This window comes from Prionailurus bengalensis, chromosome F2, assembly GCF_016509475.1.
Source record: "Prionailurus bengalensis isolate Pbe53 chromosome F2, Fcat_Pben_1.1_paternal_pri, whole genome shotgun sequence".
In the NCBI taxonomy this organism is placed as follows: domain Eukaryota; kingdom Metazoa; phylum Chordata; class Mammalia; order Carnivora; family Felidae; genus Prionailurus; species Prionailurus bengalensis.
Genome location: NC_057353.1, coordinates 46,415,991 through 46,439,250, shown reverse-complemented (window position 1 = coordinate 46,439,250; position 23,260 = coordinate 46,415,991). Strand labels below are relative to the sequence as shown.

The 23,260-nt window shown below is 39.3% G+C and overlaps 1 protein-coding gene across 1 annotated transcript in view; it reads left to right on the top strand.

The window, feature by feature from the left end:
* The first annotated feature begins 1,260 nt into the window (after positions 1–1,260).
* The window catches only part of RNF19A (ring finger protein 19A, RBR E3 ubiquitin protein ligase), a 57,724-nt gene continuing 35,724 nt past the window's right edge, over positions 1,261–23,260 (top strand). Inside the window, exon 1 of the mRNA XM_043601473.1 lies at positions 1,261–1,572. The gene's annotated coding sequence lies outside the window, so the exon portion shown is untranslated. The remainder of the gene's footprint in view (positions 1,573–23,260) is intronic.

Sequence of the window (23,260 nt, the reverse complement as noted above, 5' to 3'; positions counted from 1 at the left end):
CATTCTCAAGGATTACATTATGTATGAATACTGTTCCATAAATCCATTTACCTTACTATTCTGGTACTACTTGTACAAAGTATCCCATTGATTAAATGGTAGGCAGCCTTCAAGGAGTATAAAACAGCTTTAAAACTTCCAATAAATGAAAATAAACATATTCATCATTACTTCTTTTAAGATTTGTGGTAAAAAAAAAAATACTTGGGCTTAACTGCCTTGCTTGTTTAGTTTTCTAATTGGTAAACATTTACTGGGTTACCAAAGCTACCAAGTACCGTCTGAAACACCATGGCTCCTTGGTTTGTTTCTAATTTAAATTGGACAGACACACTAAAACAAGAATAGATAGGGTGATATATTTTGTTAAGTAACAGATGGCAAATGGACATTCTGTCCAGCATCCATAACATTCCATTTCTCAATATGCCAAGGAATCTTGTAGAGAAATCAACTATGAGGGAATGGACCAGGTCTGCAATGAATGTTTATTCAACTAAAAAGAACTGATACTACATCATGTGCAGGTTAAAAAATTTAAAGGGGGCACGACTGGCTTAAAGGATAAGAGGGGATGGAACAGATAAAGCTGGATTAAAGTAATTCAGAATGTATCAGTAAGTACTGAAGTATGAATTCTGAATACTTAAGCGACTTTGTGAAATTAAGTGATGGGGGGAAGGGAAGAGGAGGGTGGCAGATATTCTCTGCACCCTCACATTGAGCTAAGCGCTGTTGCTAGCAGCCCCTGCTTAAAACTGTAAGAACGAGTGGGGTGGGGGCGCAGCCACAGGAGGGGAAAACATTTCACTCGGGGAGCGGCAGAAACTTGCAGCAACATCCCGGCCTTGCTTTCCCTGGGGTTGCCAATCTAGCAGGTGAACCGTGAGAACACAAAGAAACGAATAATTTATGGCGTGCGAAACACCCAAAAGCCAGGGTCCTCGAGTCCAGCATCCCCCATCACCTAGGGGGCAGATCCGGCCACCCCACCCATTCTCTTAGGAGACACCTGCCCCGCTAAGGGCGAAGAGCTGCGGGCCGAGGGGCAGAAAGGACGGCTGACTGGCCCGCGTAGAGGACAAGCGAGGGGCTGCCCTCCCGGCCACCCGGTCGCGGGCGGGGCGCGCCGAGACCAGCCGGGGCCAACGCGCCGGAGCTAACGACAGCGTCCCAGAGCCGCCCGCGGCGGGCCCGGTGGGCGTGACGCCATGACGCACGGCACGCGGGCAGCGCGCCGGAGCGGAGCGGAGCGGGGCGGGGCTGGGTGGGCCGGGGGCGGGAGGAAGGAGTGGGAGGAGGAGGCGGAGACAGCGGGGGCTGAAGGAGGGGGAGAATGGCAGTTGTGGCGCTGGTTCCCGGGAACAGCCGTCAAGACAGAACTGCGGAGGAGGAGTTCGGGAAAGCGGCCCTCGGGACCCCTCCTCTGCGTTCCCTCCGCCCCAGCTGAGAGGCGTCTCGGCGGGTCTGAGGAAACCTCCTCCGTACTTCCTTCGGCTTCTGCCGCTGCTGCCGGGAGATGGGCCTGTTCACCCGCACTCCGGCGCCCACCGCCGCTCCGAGGAGTTGAAGGTACGGGCGGGCACGGGAAGAGGTTGCGCCCGGGTAAAGGAGGGCAGGGGCGGCTCCCGTTTCCGACCCGAGGCGCTCCGGCACGGCCGCTGCCCTCGCGCCCCTTCCCGGGACGGAAATGGATTCAGAAATCCCACGGGAAAGGCGCCGCCTCTCGGGCTCAGCCCGGGGCCGAGGCCGGTCCTGGACCTGGGGGTCAGGCCGGGGGCTGGTTCCGCGTCCCCCGCCCGGCGCTGGCGCCCCCTCGGCCGCTCGGGCTCCGCCCGAGCTCTGCTCTCCCGGCCCGGCCAGTCTGTGGAGTCGGCGGCCGACCCAGCAATGTTGTGACGGGCAGAGCGGCGCTCCCCTGCAGCACTTCCCGGGCCCCTGAAGCAGCCGACACCGAGGGCGGCCGCCGCGGGGAGGCAGCGGGGGTGGAGCGCATTCCTGATGGGTGAAATCGGCTCTAACGGGACCGATTTCCGGGCCTCGCTGTAAATTCGGAGTGGGGGCCACAGCCCCCCAACCCCTGCTGCGGGGGCTTTAGGGAAGGGGAGGCGTGCGCCCGTGAAGGTTCATCCGGGGGAACTGCCACCCCCTTCAGAAGCAGAAATGAGACGAAAAATGGTGTCGCCGTGGGCTCAGAAGATACGTTAACAGGGGTTTACTAGGGGTCTTCCAGGGCTTGTCTCCGTCACGCGAAACCTTCAGGGAGTTCCTAGCCTTCGCCCAGGAAGGAACGCCACTGGTTTTGATTTCCAGTTTTTCCTGTCATCTGGGTTCCTTCCCCTCTCTCGTTGCTCTTTCCCCCCGTTTCCATTAATGGGAAGAAGAAAAAGAAGTTTAGGGTTCATTAACCCCGCGGCAAGGGCGATAAGTAAAAGAGGGGAGAGAGGGGTGAAGGCTGTTTATGGGAGAAAGAAGGGTCTTCGTTTTTGTTTTTTGTTTTGTTTCTCTTTGGTCTTTAAAGGTGGAAATACGCGAACAATGCTTTATTCTGGGTAATATTTACTATGCAAAACGTTGCCGAATGTCCTGTTGGGTTTACGTCGGAAAGGACCCAGCCTTTCCGTGCTGCTGCGATTTTCAAACCCAGGTGTTGACTGGAAGTGCTAGTTTTAAATATTAGTAAACAGTGGAGGCAGCAAGCAGTCTTTCCCCCTGACTGGCTGCCTTGAAATGATCGTGATCTTTTCTTTCAGTCCCACTTCTCTCTTTTTCTTTTTGTGAGAATATGGCTTATTCGTTTTTTATGATTTTAACCTAGATTGCCTCGACTCTTGGTTATGGGAAGTATGACGGTATGCCTTGTTTTCATTTTCAGTTTTGCCATTAACCATCTTAATAGGCAGCTCTCCACGTCTGTTTATAATTGAAGCTATTACCATAGTTGCCTTTTTATGCGTCCTTAGCACCCAGCTGCCTGAACTGAATTAAAATGTAAATACTTCTCTCTGTGTAGAAAATGGCGATGATCTATTGTTAACTCTTATTTTCAAATGTTCTTTCCTTGCCAGTTCCAATTCCATGGTAAAGATTTGGAATTCAGTCTTGGGGCTTAATCAAATTATGCAACAACAACAACAACAAAACCTTTTTCTTTGTTTAATCTTCTCCTTTAAAATGACTGTATACAGTATAACTGAAGTTTAAATTTCATGCCTCCATGGAAACTGTTAATGTCACCGCAAGGTGTCTTGCTGAGGGAACAATAATTCTACTTTGGCATCCTATGTTAAAGTATTTTTTTCAGTATCTTTGACTTCCAGGAGGATTCTAGTAAGATTAACTTTTAAAACTGCAGCTTGTTTCAGGAATTGAAACACAACCCAAGTCTTCAGATAGTAGCTACTTAAAATACTGTTGTTTTATTTGGGGAAGGCCTCAGTTGAAGATGAGAGTTTATATAAAGAGGAGTCCCAATTTACTGTCCTCTAACCACTGTTTTAATTTCTTTTTAAAATTTTGGTGGTGATTTGTAGAATTTGGGGTGCTTTTCTACTTGACTAAATGAAACCATATTTTTTTCCACCTAAGGTATGAAAGATACTAAGATCAGTATCTGTTTTTAAAGATCCTTCATTTTACGGAAAATAAATGCACCTCATAAATTTGAAGTAGGGAAAGTCGTAATTTTTTTTGCAGTTTGAATGTAAGACACCTTGGGGCCACCTCTCTTTAATGGGATCAGATTGAAAGATACTATTCTAATGAGGTTGTTAGATAGAATTAAATATAGGTAATTTGAAGCAAACTTTTTTAACATTTGAAAGAATCTCATATATTATGGCGGGTTCTGATTTTATCTTAACACTTAATTTAGACTTATCACAGAAGTTCTTTGGTTTGTAACCATCTCCCATCCTCCTGCTTTTCTTCTTCCTTTATTTTTTGTTGGTTTTTTTTTAATCTGGAGGGCACTGAGGACTGAACAATGTAATTTTCTGAATTTATCAAAGGGGAAGAAGAGGACAAATATTTGTGATAACATGTAAAAGTCCCTAAGCTAGTTCTGGGCACAGAGTAAGAGTGAGCTGGGGATAAATTTTGTTACATTTACATCTGAATTGCCTCCTTATACTTATTCTATCTTGAAGTTATAAAGGAAATCTCAGGAATCGTTACTTGTTTTTCTGATGCTACTAACAAGTGACAGTTGATTGTCAAAGGCAGGCTGGTTTTGCACTAAACTTTATGCTCTTTTATTGTTTGGGGCCCGTATAAAAGATAGGCCATTTTGGACTGGAGAGCAAACAGAAGTTGAATTTCTAAACTTATATTTGATTGCATTGTATATTTGATGGCATGGTAGCACTAATAGTTAATGATTGAGAGGACCCATGATCATATATGAAGTATGTTAGCTTAAATTTGGTTTGACTCCTTTGTAGCAAAAGGCTAATCCAGTTACTTAAGGAGAATAGCTATATTTTCCTTAGGTGATTTTTTTTTTTTTCCCCCAATCGGGAGTAATTATTATTTTTCTTCAGTTTTTTTTTTTTAATATCATAAAGTGAGTTTTCTGTTTGCTGGCAGCAGATGTGTAACATTGAAACAACTATGTATATAGCCACACCTGCACACAGCTAAAGATCAAGGAATAGTATTCCTTTCCTAAACACATCTGTATTTCAGATGCTGGTAGACTTCAACCAAAAAAGGCAGTGAAATCATTTTGGGTAGTTAAAACTTGGGTACTTCATTTTGTTTCTCAATAACTATCATATATTAGTAATATTTTATTAAATTAGGAAAAATTGCCACCTTTTGATAAAGTACAGTAGTTTTGTTTGTATTTCCTCTCTTTGTAGCTGTCAAACCTGAACATTTAGTTTATTAGTAACATTTTCCTGAAAGTTGTGCCATTAGCCTTAAAATCCTATATATATTCTTGACCTATTGATGTTACCTAGTATTTTATTTTAAAAATCATTTGCTAGAGAAATACTACTTGTTAATTTGTTTCTGAAGCCCTATTTGGGAGAGTTTTCTTATGTGAAAGCTTCAGTAGAACAAAACTAATGAGTTGTTTCAGCCCTCAAATAAGTTTGTGCATTGAATTATAAAGCAAAATCCTACAGAAATTACCTAGTTTAAGCTGAAAAGAAACTTCTAAACTCAGTCTTGGGTTCAAAAAACTGAAGTTGGCTGCTTGAAATTATGTACACTTATATTTTCAACCTCTTTCCTTCTTTGGAGACCCCTGGAAGTATAAATAACCCTGCTGTAATGTGAATAGCAGGCAGGTTGCCAGTCGAAGAGACAGTCTGAGAGAGGTGAGCCATAAAGAGGGAGCAAACTAGTTAGAGGGAGGGATCAAGAAACCAGGAGAAGCTACTGGGAATGTGATAGTATTAGGCTTCCAGATACATATTATATAGCATAGTAATATAACTAGTGTATCACAAAAATAGTCATTAGTGTGAATCTTTGTTTTGTAATTTCTTAGTTATACATTGACCGTTGCTCCCCCAAATGGTAAAGTATTCTAAAGTTAAATTATCTTTATGCATTATCACAAATGAGATAATATATGTAAAATGTGCAGAAGTGTAGGAGATAATTTAAGCTCTTTGATGGCAGGGACCATTCTCTTTCTTCACTGTTAAAGTCTCAGAACGTTGCATAAAGCTTGACAATAATAGATGCTGAGTAAGTATGTACTAACTGAATAAAGTACGTATATTGTGAGGTATCTATGTCATAACTTTCTCTACAGCAGGGCTGTCTAAGAGAAATTTAATGTGAGTCATACATGTAATTTAAGATTTTCTATTGGCTAAATTAAAGAGAAACAGGTGTATTAATTTTCATAATATATTTTATTTAACTCCGTGTATCCAAAATATTATCGTTTCAACATGTATGAATGAGTGCCTTTACATTCTTGTATTCACACTGTCTTTTTTCCAGTATGTGTTCACACTGGGCAGCATAGCTCTAGGGGCATTTTTGTATGAAATGTTTGTTCCTTTCCACAGAAATTCTATTAAATTAGATGCCTTACCTATTTAACTATAGACTCATGGGAAACATCAACCTAAAGACCAATTTGAAAAATCAGCAAGAGACAGAGTGGGTCTCTTAAATAAATCAAGGAGATGCAAAGAGTGAAATGAAAAGGTTACAAACCTGGAACTGTTTTAGTCATGCTCAGGTGCATCTGCTTGAATACCTGTTTGCTTTTATCAGAATGCTGCACCAACTTTATTTGGCTGTGGAACTTAGCCTAGGGACACTAGTGTTCTCATTGCACTTTGCATTTTATAAGTGAGAAAACTCTAGAGCTGTTCAGTCCAGTATATCATCACTAGCCACATGGGGCTATTTAAGTTTAAATTAGTTAACATTTTAAAAAATTAAAATTTCAGTTCCCCAGTTGCACCACTCCCATTTCAAATGCTCCATAGCTGTAGGTGGCTACTGGCCACCATATTGGACAGTGCAGGTCTAGAATACTTCCATCATTTCAGAAAGTGCTGTTGGACAATGTGGTAGAGCCAAAAGCTCAGACCACTTTCTATTTTCCCAGACTGAAATTTCATTAATCACCTGGTTTCTGCATGATTACGTTAGTCTTTTTGTTTACAAATCACCATTTGCTTCCCACAGATAAATTTCAGATTTTTCATGGTATTCAAAGCCTTCCACAATCTAACCTAAGTCTCTCACCATCCTACCAAAAAACCCCACACTGCAGCCAATTGATCTATTTGGTAAATATGTTAACAAAATGTGGATAATTTTCACCTCCATGACTTTTCCTATGCATTTGTCTGTCTGGAATACTCTTTTTCATCTTCTCTGCTTATCTAAGGTCCTTTTCTTCTTTCAAGGCCTGACTCGTATCTTATCTCCACAATCATTCTAGGTCAGTGATTATAAAATTTTTTTCCAAATGAGATATTATTAATAGGTTCCAGGCTAGGATGGGAACATCTCTTTTGAAGGCCACTGTTCAACTTACTACGTGATTCCAGAAATTTTTATTAAGGACATTAGTAAAGTGTATTATGTTTATGCAAAAAGGAAAAGAATATTCATCCATAATAATAGTTTAAGTTTTTTTTTCAATATATGAAATTTATTGTCAAATTGGTTTCCATACAACACCCAGTGCTCATCCCAAAAGGTGCCTTCCTCAATACCCATCACCCACCCTCCCCTCCCTCCCACCCTAAGTTTTTTTTTTTTTTTTTTAAATTAAAGGGTATTTTGCTAGCTGTAAGGAAGCATCTATTTGATTTAGCTATATTTGTGAATAACTTCTTACTAGGGAACCACTGCCACCCTTGATTTGGATAAAATAGTCATTGTGCTATATATACATAATACATCTTGTGCTGTACATAATATATCTTTTCTGAATGGTTTTATTTTTGCCATTCACACCTATTTATCTGTCCCTACCCCTCTTTCCAAAGGACCTTCCTTATTTCATGATTTTAAGAATGCCTATTTAAGAAATGTTGGTTATTCGTATAAACAAAAACTGAAGGATAGATTAGTTCAGGCAGTTTTTATGTAGATCAGAGATTTAAAATCTGGTGCTGCAATGGGCCTAGTCACATTTCCAGATTCTGTGTATTATAAGAACATCTTATATTGATTTATTAATTGTAACTGATTCCAATGTAGGAGGTAAGAGGACTTCCCCTATGCAGTAGTCTCATGGGAACTTCTTTCTTTTGTTTTTATACTTAGACTTGGTATGATAAGTTACTAATAATGAAAAAAATCTCTTCTGTAACAGTCTTGTCTGAGTGGTTCAAAGTGTTTCAAAGACATACTTTAATACTAATCCAGTGAAATAGATGATAGCACATTTTCCCTTGTTTTATAGACAGGGTAAGAGAGTGAAGCATAGTCATATTGGGAGAGTTGTAAAACCAAGTGAAGTCTTATATCCTGACTTTCAGTTCAACTTAGTAATTCCAGTTCAGTGTCCTATGTGCTTCTGTATTTGGTCTCAAAAAATATGTTAATCGGTTAGAAAAAGATTATCAGAAAGGCAAAGATTATACTCATTCAACTGGATTTACTAAAGCAGAAGAGTATACTAACATTTGAGAGAATTTGAAGATAACTTTTTATTATTGTTTGTTTATTTTTGAGAGAGACAGAGATCATGAGTGGGTAAAGGGCAGAGAGAGAGAGAGGGAGACAGAATCCCAAGTAGGGTCCACACTGCCAGCACAGAGCCTGATGCTGGGCCCAAACCCGTGTATGAACTACAGGATCATGAGCTGAAATCAAGAGTCAAATGCTTAACCAACTGAGCCACCCAGGTGCCCGAGGATTTGGAGACATTCTTAAAACCAAAAATTCTTTATCTTACAGTCTAAATTATCCACTTTTCACTCTGGAATATGCTGTATATTAAAACTCTACACATTTGTATGTTAGAATCATAGTCTTTTAGACATTATCTGGTCCTATCACTTCAACTTTCAAATAAGGACATTGAAATTCAAAACAGTAGATAGACTAAGATTTCAGACTAGGTTAGTAATTCCCTTCTGTTGATCTGTAGCAATGAGTATTTTAACCAGTTCAAAAAATTTTGACACCTAGGTATCTTTTTTAAAACTGATTTTAAAACTTTTTAATGTTTCTGGGCACTCTGTCATGCCCAGCATTTTGCATTATGCTTTCCCAGCTATTTCCCTACTGATGTATTGTTTCCCTTTCTGAACAAAGAGGGTCTGGAATGAGCCAGCCAAAATGTTTTTAATCTTTTTTTTAATTGGAAAAATGGAATGAATAATGCCTTTTCTTTCTGCAGTAGCTTGCTTTTTGTAATGGATTAAGTAATGAGTATTATTTGTAATGAATATTACTAAAACCACAAAGTACCATTCTGTTCTACCTCCCAATCACTAACAGGCTTTAAGAGATAAATGTAGCAGGTGTATGTTTGTGAAGCTGTTTAAGGACTGCTTCTTTGGAGAAGCTTTGTGGTATATGGGAATCATTTACTCTGAACTTTTAGTTTCTTTTTCTGTGAAATTGTAGAAACTATTTTAAGGATAGAGCTCATGGTGTATTTGAGTCTTTCTAAAGAACTTTGCTGGAAACTGATAGTGCCTATGCTAATCATCTGTTTCAGTTACCGCCACTCCACCCATTTATAAGTAGTTGAACTGAAATTATCCCACTTGTAATATTAGAACGATCACTTGAGGTAGGTTTGTAGCTATATAAACTTAAGACTAAAATCATTATTTATATTTACCTTAGAGAATTTAATGTATTATACTGATGTGTTCTAAACTACCAAAAGCCTAACTTTTCTGATTACATTAGAAAAGCCCTTTGGAGCCAAGAATTTGTTTCATTTTATTTCTAGCCTTAAGTGTTACAATCCTTCCAACAGTTTTATCCAGTAGGTGGTTTGTGCCATCCTCTCAGATATTTGTAATAGTTTGGATAATATTTGTTAAGTGGTTAATATGTGCCATACTCTCTGCTGGATTCTTTGTATATGTTATTTCACTTAATCCTAATAATAATCTGGTGGGCTGTAGGTATTATTGTTCTTATTTTATAGTTGAAGGAACTGTCTTAGTAATTTAACACAATGTCACACACCTAGCCAATATGTGTCAGAGGCTGAACTTGAACCCAGATGTAGTGACTCCAAAGTTTCTGCTTTACTTTCTGGATAAAAAGTTTCTATCATGGGGTGCCTAGGTGGCTTAGTCAGTTAAGCCTCTGACTTTGGCTCAGGTCATGATCTCCTGGTTCGTGGGTTTTAGCCCTGCATCTGGCTCTGTACTGACAGCTCAGAGCCTGGAGCCTGAGCTCCAATTCTGTCTCCCCCTCTCTCTCTGCCCTCCCCCCACTCACGCTCTGTCTCTCCCTCTCTCAAAAACAAACATTTAAAAAAATAGTTGTGGGGGTGCCTGGGTGGCTCAGTCGGTTAAGAGTCTGACTTGGGCACAGGTCATGATCTCGTGGTCTATGAGTTTGAACCCCTGTCTGTGCTGACAGCTCAGAGCCTGGAGCCTGCTTCAGATTCTTTGTGTGTGTGTGTGTGTGTGTGTGTGTGTGTGTGTGTGTGTGTGTGTCTGCCCCTCCCCTGCTTGTGTCTGTCTGTCTCTCTCAAAAATAAATAAACGTTAAAATATATATAAAAAAAATAGTTGCTATCATTACCCCACATTTGTATAGAATTTAAAAATCCCTTCCTCAGGGCGCCTGGGTGGCTCAGTCGGTTAAGCGTCCGACTTCGGCTCAGGTCACGATCTTGCGGTATGTGAGTTCGAGCCCCGCGTCGGGCTCTGTGCTGACTGCTCAGAGCCTGGAGCCTGTTTCAGATTCTGTGTCTCCCTCTCTCTCTGCCCCTCCCCCATTCATGCTCTGTCTCTCTCTGTCTCAAAAATAAATAAACGTTAAAAAAAAAATTAAAAAAAAATCCCTTCCTCATTTTATTTTCTACTTTAAATTTTTTACCTCATTTTATCTTCCCCCCACTAAGGTAGGTAAGATTATTGTGTCTGAAATAGATAACCCCCAAATGTCATGGTGGAGCACAATGAAAGAGTTTATTTCTCATCACACAAAAAACCATGTGGATGACTCAGGTATTCAGATTCCTTCCATCTCGTGACTCAGCTGCCCCTATGGCCTGCTTGGAGTCCCCCCCAGAGTTACTAGTGAGACCTCAGAGGATGTTTGAAAGGCTGATTTAGGGACCAGTTCTGGAAGGAGCATGCATCATTGAACTCACATTGGTCAGGACTAGACACATGACTGCAGCTAGCTACAAATGGAATGGAAAATGTGGTCCTCATATGTGCTCAGGAGGAAAATGAAACAGGTGAGTATATAATATCTCTGCCACAGTTCTGTTTTCCCTGTTTTACAGATGATACAGAGAAGTTGTTACTAAACCAAAGCCACAAAACCACTTGGTAGCAATAAATAGAACCCAGATTTCCTTAGAGCTGCATATAATATGGTCACGTTTCTGAGGAGACATTCACAAATTGAAAGGCATTTAGACTGTATTTCTAGCATCATTGTTGATTCTTTCTCATTGGACATCAAATATTTTATCTCTTTGTGTCCATTATGTTTTAAATAGAGATACTGCTATTGACTCTATGAAGAATGACAAACTTAACATTTTCCAGTGGTAATTGCCATTTTAAGTGAAGTTGATGTAATAGCATTAAAATCTCTTTATATGCCTATTTATAACCAATTGTCTTTTGTTTTTTTAAAAAATCTTTTTTTAGTGTTTATTTCTGAGACAGAGAGAGACAGAACATGAGTGGGGGAGGGGCAGAGAGAGGGAGACACAGAATCGGAAGCAGGCTCCAGGCTCTGAGCTGTCAGCTCAGAACCCCACATGGGGCTTGAACTCACAAACTGTGAGATCATGACCTGAGCCGAAGTCGGTCACTCAACGGACTGAGCCACCCAGGCGCCGTTCAGTTGTCTTTTGAATATACAATATTGATTAGCCTTTATTTGTAGAATTTTGTTTCTTAAATGTTTGATAAATTATTCTAGGCCATCTACATACCTCACGTTTATTCTTTTTTTTTTTTTTTCCAACGTTTATTTATTTTTGGAACAGAGAGAGACAGAGCATGAACGGGGGAGGGGCAGAGAGAGAGGGAGACACAGAATCGGAAACAGGGTCCAGGCTCTGAGTCATCAGCCCAGAGCCCGACGCGGGGCTCGAACTCATGGACCGCGAGATCGTGACCTGGCTGAAGTCGGACGCTTAACCGACTGCTCCACCCAGGCGCCCCACCTCACGTTTATTCTTGCATTGTGAAACTGAGACATTTGTTTTAGGAATGAAAGTTGTTTTTTGTTTTTTTGTTTTTTTTTTAATTTTTGTTTTTTTAACATTTATTTATTTTTGAGACAGAGACAGAGCATGAATGGGGGGGGCCAGAGAGAGGGAGACACAGAATCCGAAACAGGCTCCAGGCTCTGAGCTGTCAGCACAGAGCCCGACGCGGGGCTCGAACTCACAGACCTTGAGATCATGACCTGAGCCGAAGTCGGCCACCTAACCGACTGAGCCACCTAGGCGCCCCTGAAAGTTGTTTTTTAACCTTCCCCAAAACTTAACTCTTTTGGAAAGAACTGCAACTTCAAATCTTAATGGAATACAAGTATGTTCTAACTGAGGTAATAATTAGTACAGATATGAATATCATACTAATATAAATTACTGAGAGCAGAAAATTTACAGAAACTGAAAATAACTTTTACAGAAATTCCAGCATCCCAGCAGTAGCTGTTAACTTTTGTTATACTTTAGGCTCCTTGGAGAATTTCTTGAGAGCTGTGGCTTCTGTCCTTAGAATATACATATATTCATGATTTAGTATACTGTTTTAGAGATTTCATGGATTTCTTTGAAGCCTGTCCATGTATTAGCTGTTATTTTTAAGCATTTTTATCCTCCTCCAAAAATTTGTTGTTGTGCCTATTATATTTTTACCAGATTGTATAAGGAGATGTTTAATAATTGAGAGTTTTTATAAAAGAGTGTGTCCTCTTAATATTATTTGGAGAGCAAGACTTATGCTTGGAGCCTGCACTGCTGCTCCAGCTGAATTTGGCAGGTATATTGGGAGATAGATTTATTAGAGGAAAATAGGGATTTTCCAAATTTAAAGTTGGTAAAATGAATGGCATAACTTAAAAACTTTAAACATTTAAATAATCTTTTGAGTAACAACAAGGTTTATTGTAATAAACTTTAGTGGTTTATATTTGTTTAGGGAAAGGCATATATGAAAATCCAGAAACATTAATGCCTTAAGCTTCTCTTAATGAGATGGTTCTGATTTACAAAAAGCTCTATTTACTTTGGGCTGAAATTAGCTTATGTGTGGACACATCATTTCTAGTACATCACTTCTAGTGTGATCTGATCCAGGGGTGGCTTATGATAATTCTTTTTTTTTTTTTTTGGTAGTCAATTGCTACATTAAATTGTACCTAGCTACTCTCTACATAGGAGATAGTGCGGAAACATAGGTTTTCCCCCACTGTTTATTTATCAGTATTGGTTCCTGAAGTTATGCCCTGTGACCTAAATGAATGTTCTGTATACTAGATCATTTGGTCAGATAACCAGTGATTCCTTTTTCTACAACTTAAATTGTCAGCTATTTATGGTATCAGGAAAACCATTGTTACTATGAAAAATAGAGTTGCTGTGAATAGTATATATTGTCTTTTAGAAAGAAAGCTTTAAAATGGATTTTGATAAGTATTTGTTTACATTATGGGACTCTCAGGGGTGCCTGGGTGGCTAAGTTGGTTAAGCGTCTGCCTTCAGCTCAGGTCAGGATCTCGTGGTCTGTGGGTTTGAGCCCCATGTCGGGCTCTGTGCTGACAGCTCAGAACTTGAAGCCTGCTTTGGACTCTGTGTCTCCCTCCCTCTCCAGTCTCCCTCTCCAGTCTCCCTCTCTCTCCCTCTCTCCCTCCGCGCCTCCCCCCAGGTCACGCTCAGTCTCTCAAAATTGAATAAACATTAAAAAAAATTTTTTTTAAATAAAGTTCAAAAGGATAAAGCTGTCAACCTGGAATTCTGAATTCAGCAAAAATATCCATAAAACATGAAGGTGAAAATTAGGACGTTTTTCAGATAAACAAAAGTTGAGAGAATTCATTGTAAGGAGACCTGCACAGCAGAAATGCTATAGAATGCTCCTCAGGCTGGAGGGAAATGACTTGTGATGAAACTTGTATCCTCAAGAAGGAGTGAATACCAAAAATGGTGTATATATATCGATAAATAGATTTTATCCTCTGAACAGATTTTATGAGCATATAAAACAAAGAATTTACAGAAGAGCTTTGTATATATAACTCAATAAAAATTTTACATGTCTTCAAAATGTCACAAAATTAAAGGACAAATGCTAGAAAGTAAATATTGAAAGCTTAAACTCAAAAAGGAGCATCAATATTCCAGTGTAAAAATGGACAAAAACATATCAACAGATAAATCATTAAAGAAATAGGACAGTGAATGTGAACAAATGTTTGATTTGTTTAGTAATCAGATAAATGGAAATTGAAGTACTTTTTTATGTGACTCAGAAAAAGCTATTGAAATAGCAAAAGATGTTGGTAAGAATTCAGGGAAATAAGCACCTTTCTGACTGGTGGGATTACAAATTGGAACAAGAGGGTTTGGTAGTTTATTTCAAGAGCTTATTTTAAAAGTCCATACCACCTAGATAGCATGAATTCACATACTAGGTGTAGCTTATTAAATAGGTGGGAGGTGTGAATGAAAAAGAGATTATTCAACAGCTGGTGTTGAGGTAACTGACTAGCCATTTAGAAAAGATAAATTTTGATATGTGCTTATTCTTAACATTAAATTGAAATGGATGAGAGATTTAAGCAGAAAGATAAACTATAGAAGTACCAGAAGGAAACATGAGAGGATTTTAGAAATATAATCTTGGAGTGAACAAAACTCTTTCAAGACAAGTGTAGAACCCAAAAGTCATAAAGAGTAAGATATGGTATTGGAACACATTAAGAAAATTTGAAATACCTACACTGGAAAATTGCTATGCCATCAAGTACAAATTTTTAAAAATGTATTTGACATGTAAAAGCAATTGTTCTTTCTATATACGTGGGTTTTATACATCAGTAAGGAAAAGTCCCAACAGTGGGATATGAGCATGTGGTTAGGTCATAGGAAATGAAATGTAAGTGACTTGTACACATGTGAAAAATATTAAAAGTATCTTTCAAGTATATAGCCATTGAAATTTAAAAGCCTTTTTTATTCCTCCTCTTTTCCCACCTTTACAACATAAGTGTGTATTACTGAAGAAGTTTAGTAGCCTTTTATGTTTTTCAGTAGAATATTGTATTCAATAGAATACAATATCTAAAATAGAAAATCTTGTTTATCTTCTTTCTTGACTCTTTCACTTGAATATAAAATAGCTCAGGCTTCACTAGTAACCAAAATTAATGAGCAATAGAAACTCTGGTGGGGATCTCTGTACCTACTTCCTCCTCATTTAAACACAAATAAAAACAGGGAGGCAAACCATAAGAGACTTAAATACAGAGAACAAACTGAACGTTACTGGAGGGGTAGAGGGTGGGGGGATGGGCTAAATAGGGCTAAATTGTTGGAATGAGCACTGGATGTTCTATGGAAGTGATGAATCACTAAATTCTGCTTCTGAAACCATTATTACACTGCATGTTAACTAACTTGGATTTAAATAAAATTTTTTAAAAAAACATTTAAATCAGCAAAAAAAAAAAATGACTTAGCTGTTCTCTTCAACAGTGCTAGTAAATATTCCGTGTTTTCATTACATGCAAGTTTTTAGACAGGCTAAACATTTAGATGTCAGACATCGAAAAAAAAAACCTGAAATTAACAGTTGTGAGGTACTTTTGCTCTTATACTTAGTATTTAGACACAAAATTATTGGATTTTGGCTCTATTTTAACCTTTCTGAGAAGTAATAGAGGAGGCCTAATTTTAGCTAAATAACAGGCAAAAACAGATCAGGAGTGTAAAGGAATTTTCTCTTGGAAGTGATTTATTGTCTGTAAACTTTTTTTGCCCAGGTTTCTACATTTCCAGAATACCCTCTTATTAGTTTTAAATCATTTAGCATGTGGGTGGCTATTCAGGTGCTATTGAAGTGTTTATGGTTAGGAGATGTTTATTGGGGGAAATCTTAAATCTGTAATTCTTGAAGTTATATAGTGTTAAGATACTTGTTTTATTTCTCTTGTAGCACTCATGGGGTAAAGATTCTTGTCTTTTTATTATAAAAAGCTGTATATAAAAAGCTGTATCCCTTGATATACGGAGCATACAGTGATAGCAAATCAAAGGTAAAGACATGAACAGAATCCTCAGTTCCTCATTTCTTATGTGTACTCTGCATCATAATTTAGTCAAAGTTTATTAGACATCTGCTCTAAGTTACACATTGTGTTAGGTACTAGGAATACAAAGTTGTCTCTCATTTCACTTCATTTAGTATACTAACGTTTAGTATAGTGCCAGGTTTTGTTAGGTACTTTTAGCATATGTCTACTTTATTCTCCTAACATCTATTTGTAGTGGAGATCACAGACTCAGTAATGTACCTTATGCAGGGATTTTATGACTAAACACAGTTAACCAGGTCTTGACTCCAAAATTCTCTTCTTTATATATCCAGTACTGGGTTTGTTTGTTTGCCCCTCCAGATCCACTCTTAACCCTTCTCTGCCTTGCTCTGTGCCCCAGAGGGAGTTCTTCTAAAGACTACCTTTTGTTTGGACTCCTTTGTTGGACTTAGCCATGTGAGGCATTGGCAGGATGTTGGAAAGCCAGAGAGAGAAGCTGGATATTATTCTTTCAGTTGCTGTTGCACAGCTCTTCGGTAATTGCTTCCTTCTGCCCCTTCCTTCCAAAGGGTGGCAGTGGGTTCCTGAATAGTTTCCATCCCTTTTTGGTTCCTTTAACCCTGCCCACACTTGTTAAAATGTGAACTTCAGATACTTCCTTGAGAATGCTTTGTTTTTGCCAGGACCCTGACTGATACATACAGCTTTTCTTAAAACCATGGACTACTATTTGTATGAATTTGAGCCTTCTGATTGTTCTTATCTATCCTGTGTTTATAAATTGAGTGTTTAAAATATGGTAGGGGCGCCTGGGTGGCTCAGCAACTGACTTTGGCTCAGGTCATGATCTCACAGCTTGTGAGTTCGAGCTCCGCGTGGGGCTTTGTACTGACAGCTCAGAGCCTGAAGACTGTTTCAGATTCTGTGTCCCTCTCTTGCTCTGCTCCTCCCCTGCTCATGTGCGTGCGCTCTCTCTCTCTCAAGAATAAATAAAACATTAAAAAATATATATGGTACATATTTTCATTTAAAATGGTATTAGAAATATAATTATTGATTAGGAACTTCATCTGGAATGCTTAATTTCTGTACTTTTTAGAAAGTATAAAAAAATAGTGTGGTACCAAATTAGATGTATTTTATGAGTCAGTACAAAGTTATCAGCACTTTTACTAAATCTTTAGTCTACAAAGCTTTGGCACATGTTGGTAGAAATATCTTTGTTTTGGGTCATTCCTATTTCATAATTCCTCACGTATTCCCAAGAGGTAGAAAAAACTAAGAATCAAATGGTGTTGACTTTACAGGAGTATAAACACTGGACTAGGGAAGGTTAGATAAGCAAGCGCAGATCTTTGTCCTTCCCAATACCAGTCTTGGGTGATACTCTTCCATTGAAGTGCATTAAAAGGTTAAGATTGGGGCTCATTGGCCTGCGATAAAACTAATTCTCCAACCATTTTCTTCAGGGGCATGAGTATGCAGCAGCAACTGGCAATCTTGGTTACTTGTCAGTTATGCTAGACTGAAAAAGAGGGAAAGGAGACACATCTCATAGCTTAATTAACAGGTGACAGGAATTCCTTGTGCCATTGGTGTGACAATGATTATGATTATAGATACTTAAGTGAAAATACATAATTTAGGGTCTACCTATATTTTATTATTGTTTTCTATTTCAGTAGCTAACCTCTTCTAGCATTTTTAATTACAGATCCCTACTTTTATTTTGGATATTCCTACTACACCAATTACCGTACTATTATGGAGCCCCACCTCAGTTATCTTTTCCCCCTCTCTGCTTTATATCATCAGTGCATTACAACTTGACAAATCCTGTGATAGATAGTAAAGAGCTTCCAATATTGGGGATTATTAGGAGTTGGGTATATTTCAGATTATATCATTAGTACATTTACTGTCATTCATCTTCTGTTCCTGCTCTGAAATGGTGTTGTACCATGTAAACATCTCGGCTTTTATGTATAAATTATTATGTATTTAATCCAGGAGACCTGATATTTCTCTTTGTAGACCTAATATGAACTAATTGAACTTTTTCTTTTATTTTACTTATTTTGAGAAAGATAGAGTATGAGCAGGGGAGGGGTAGAGAGAGGGAGAAGGAGAATCCCAAGCAGGCTCCCTGCTGTCAGTGCAGAGCCCAACATGGGACTCAATACCAGAAACTGTGAGACTGTGACCTGAGCCGAAATCAAGAGTTAGCCACTTAACCCACTGAGCAACCCAGGTGCCTGAACTAATTGGACTTAAAAAAAAAAAAGAAGAAGACATATGTGCCTAGGAATAACAATTGGGGTGGGGGAAGACTCATATTTTCTTGTAGTTCTGGAATAATATCACTTCAGTGACATTGTATCATTTTAAGAAACACTCATTTGGCATTTCTTCATGATGTTTATGTTCATGACACCATCTTGGCTCTGTTGTGTTAAAAAAACAAATATTCAAGTTCTACCTTAAAAACCTTATTAGGGGTGCCTGGGTGGCTAAGTTTGTTAAGCATCCAACTTCAGCTCAGGTCATGATCTCATGGTTTGTGAGTTTCGAGCCCCACATTGGGCTCTATGCTGACAGCTCAGAGCCTGGAGCCTGCTTTGGATTCTATGTCTCCCTCTCTCTCTGCCCCCACACCCCACTCATGGTCTCGATCTCTCTCTCTCTCTCTCTCTCTCTCTCTCTCTCTCTCTCTCTCAGAAATAAACATTAAAAAAATTTTTTTAAAAACCTTATTAAAAACTTAAAGATAATCAGGAAAGAAAAAGTGAACAAAATAAAGTTTCATCTGAGTTATAAAAGTGGAGTACAGTTTGATTAGGAAGAGAAGGGAGTGGCATTTCAGAATGGGAGAATGGCTTGAATGAGACATGGAGTTGAAGGATGATAGTTAAGACTGGCCCTGGATGATATACAAGATGTAATTGTCTTTCATTTTCTGAGATAATTTTGTATATCCTGATAGCGCCTGGAGAAGTTGTTTCATGAAGGCAACTGTAGGCTGATGATGGTACTGAGGCTGAGATGTCAGAAGACCTGAATTTAACCCCAACCCTATCATTTACTAACCTTGCAATATTTACTTTGTCTGAACTTCAGTTTTCCTGTCTATCAAATAAGGTTAATAATACCTATTCTATAGGGTAGTGAGGTTTGAATCAAGACACAAATAAAAAGCACTTTAAAAAAAAATTTTTTTTTAATGTTTATTTATTTTTGAGACAGAGAGAGACAGAGCATGAACAGGGGAGGGGCAGAGAGAGAGGGAGACACAGAATCGGAAACAGGCTCCAGGCTCTGAGCCATCAGCCCAGAGCCCGACGCGGGGCTCGAACTCACGGACCGCGAGATCGTGACCTGAGCTGAAGTCGGACGCTTAACCGACTGAGCCACCCAGGTGCCCCTAAAAAGCACTTTAAACTCTAATGTGTAGTGGTATTTAAAAAAAATTTTTTTGGGGCGCCTGGGTGGCGCAGTCGGTTAAGCGTCCGACTTCAGCTCAGGTCACGATCTCGCGGTCCGTGAGTTCGAGCCCCGCGTCGGGCTCTGGGCTGATGGCTCAGAGCCTGGAGCCTGTTTCCGATTCTGTGTCTCCCTCTCTCTCTGCCCCTCCCCTGTTCATGCTCTGTCTCTGTCCCAAAAATAAATAAACGTTGAAAAAAAAAAAAAATTTAAAAAAAAAAAGAAAAAAAAAAAAAAAGAAAAAAATTTTTTTGGGGGGGCGCCTGGGTGGCACAGTTGGTTAAGCGTCCGACTTCAGCCAGGTCACGATCTCGCGGTCCGGGAGTTCGAGCCCCGCGTCGGGCTCTGTGCTGATGGCTCAGAGCCTGGAGCCTGTTTCCGATTCTGTGTCTCCCTCTCTCTCTGCCCCTCCCCCGTTCATGCTCTGTCTCTCTCTGTCCCAAAAATAAATAAACGTTGAGAAAAAAAAATTTTAAAAAAAAAAATTTTTTTTTAACATCTTTATTTTTGAGAGACAGAGACAGAGCGTGATTGGGGGAGGGGCAGAGAAAGGGAGACACAGAATCTGAAGCAGACTCCAGGCTCTGAGCTGTCAGCACAGAGCCTGATGTGGGGCTCAAACTCACGAGCTGTGAGATCATGACCTGAGCCGAAGTCGAATGCCTAACCGACTGAGCCACCCAGGCATCCCTGTAATGGCATTATGGTATACAACATATTTTTTCCTTCTTTTTCCTGCCAGCAACCCAACCATTTGTTTTAAAAACTCAGTAATTTTTTTTTATATATGAAATTTATTGACAAATTGGTTTCCATACAATACCCAGTGCTCATCCCAAAAGGTGCCCTCCTCAATACCCATCACCCACCCTCTCCTCCCTCCCACCCCCCATCAACCCTCAGTTTGTTCTCAGTTTTTAACAGTCTCTTATGCTTTGGCTCTCTCCCACTCTAACCTCTTTTTTTTTTTTTTTTTTCCTTCCCCTCCCCCATGGGTTCCTGTTAAGTTTCTCAGGATCCACATAAGAGTGAAACCATATGGTATCTGTCTTTCTCTGTATGGCTTATTTCACTTAGCATCACACTCTCCAGTTCCATCCACGTTGCTACAAAAGGCCATATTTCATTTTTTCTCATTGCCACGTAGTATTCCATTGTGTATATAAACCACAATTTCTTTATCCATTCATCAGTTGATGGACATTTAGGCTCTTTCCATAATTTGGCTATTGTTGAGAGTGCTGCTATGAACATTGGGCTACATGTGCCCCTATGCATCAGTACTCCTGTATCCCTTGGATAAATTCCTAGCAGTGCTATTGCTGGGTCATAGGGTAGGTCTATTTTTAATTTTCTGAGGAACCTCCACACTGCTTTCCAGAGCGGCTGCACCAATTTGCATTCCCACCAACAGTGCAAGAGGGTTCCCGTGTCTCCACATCCTCTCCAGCATCTATAGTCTCCTGATTTGTTCATTTTGGCCACTCTGACTGGCGTGAGGTGATACCTGAGTGTGGTTTTGATTTGTATTTCCCTGATAAGGAGCGACGCTGAACATCTTTTCATGTGCCTGTTGGCCATCGGATGTCTTCTTTAGAGGAGTGTCTATTCATTAAAAACTCAGTAATTTTTTTTAATGGAATGTGAATTTATGAGGCAGAACATAATGCAGATTCCTATAGTTGATAGTTTATTTCTTTTTGTAAATCTTTTATTTTTAAGGTTATTTTGAGAGAGAGTACGAGGAGGGGAGGGACAGAGAGAATCTCAAGCTGACTCCACACTGTCAGGACAGAGCCTGATGCACTGTGAAATCATGACTTGAGCCAAAATCAAGAGCCCAGCACTCAACTGACAGCCATCCAGGCACCTTTTTTATTTTATTGTAAAGAGTGTGAGAGAGAGAGAGAGAGAGAGAGAGAGAATATGAATCTTAAACAGGCACCATGCTCAGCACAGAGGCACATGCTGGGCTCAACCCACGACTTTGGGATCATGACCTGAGACAAAATCAAGAGTCCAGTGCTCAGTGGACTGAGCCATGCAGGTGCCCCCAATAGTTTTCTTTAAAAAGTTGAGTTCATGGTGTGCCTGGGTGGCTCAGTCAGTTAAGCATCCAACTTCACCTCAGGTGATGATCTCATGGCTGGTGAGTTCTGGCCCCACATTAGGCTCTGTGCTGACAGAGCCTGGAGCCTGCTTTGGGTTCTGTGTCTCCCTCTCTCTCTGCCCCTTCCCGGCTTGCACTCTCTCTCAAAAAATTAAACATCAAAAAAATAAAAAGTTGAGTTCAAAAAGAATGGTACTATATTAAATGATGCAAATAATAGGTTTTTATTTTTCACTGGAGAGTGAAGTTGACTTTTTCTAAAAATAAGTTCCTGAGTCACTGAAAAAATTTTTTTTTAATTTCACACATTCTGTCATCTGTCCAAATTGGCAGAATTTCTGTAGTGCTTTCTTTTCTTCTTTTAGTGGTTTAGGGTGCAGTCTTAGAAATCCCAAGTTAGCCAAAGTTCCCTTGACTGAGGCATTCCTAATACTCTTCAGTCACATGCTTATAGATACTTCTGTGGATTATTTCTCCAGAAAGATAGTCATTAAATTATGTAGATTTTTAAGTAAGTCTTTCTTGTCATCTCTATACCATAGGTTAAGGGGTACCTCACTATAACCCCATAGGCTGACAATGACTAATAAACTAAGCAGTTGTTTTTAATGGAACTTTTGGTTTTTTTTGTACCTAAAATAATGAAAGATAAGAAGCCTTGTTTAGGAGGCTTAGGCCTATGGAGTTTTGTTTTTAAGTGAGAGTGTTTTAAGTAAGTCTCCTTAGTATTAGTGGTTCTTCATCAGAGTATGCCACTGAATTACTGACTAAATATAAAACAGGTGAACTCTGGACCCCATCCTATTTTTGATTGGTTAGCTTTAGGGCAAATATGTTTTTTTGTTGTTTTTTGTGGGGTTCAGTTTCTTAACTCTAAGTAGTAGATGCTCATGATACAGTTTTAAGCTCTGCAGAAGGCAGAAAGTCAATACTAGATTGTACTCTACAAGGTAACCATTGTTAATGATTTCTTAACATTTTTCCAGAAATTATGTATGTATATGTAAGCCTGTGTGAGTGTTTTTTCCACAAATGTGTTCACATTATACACACTGTTTTGCAGTTATGCACTCAGCATTATATATAGAGAGCTTTCCATATCATTGCACATAAATTGTGGTTGGTTCATTTATGTTTACATGTCCCCTGTTAGACATTTAAGTTATTTTCAGATTTTGTGTGGGTTTTTTGGTCTTGTTTTGTTTGCTTCTATCAACTAGGCTGCAGTGAATTTCCTTGCATACTGTCTTTGCATGCCTGTGTCCTTTTATTTTCTGAAGGATAAGTTTTACATGTAGGATTGCTGGCCTAAGAATATTTCCGTTTTGAAGTTTAATAGAAAATGCCAATTGGTTCCCTAGAATTGTGCTGATTTGCTTGCACTCCTCCTAACATAGATGCTTCTTTCCGTACACACTCACCAACCCGTTACAGTCTGTCAATCTAATGTGCATAAAGAGGGTATCTAATGTTTAATTTTCATTTCTTTAGTTGTGATTATTGTTAAAAATTGTATCCTATCTTTCTAATTTTTGTACTTCTTTTTTCTCTAAACATCTTCCTTGTATCTTTGCTCATTTTGCTATCAGAATATGCATTTTTCTTAAGTGTAAAAGCTGTTTGTGTAGTGGGGAAATTTGTTTATTGTTATGTATGTTTTTTTAATATATTGTCTTTCTACTTTATAGTATTTTTTACCATATAGAAATATTAAAGGTTTAGTATTCAGATTATGTTCTCTTTGAGGCATAT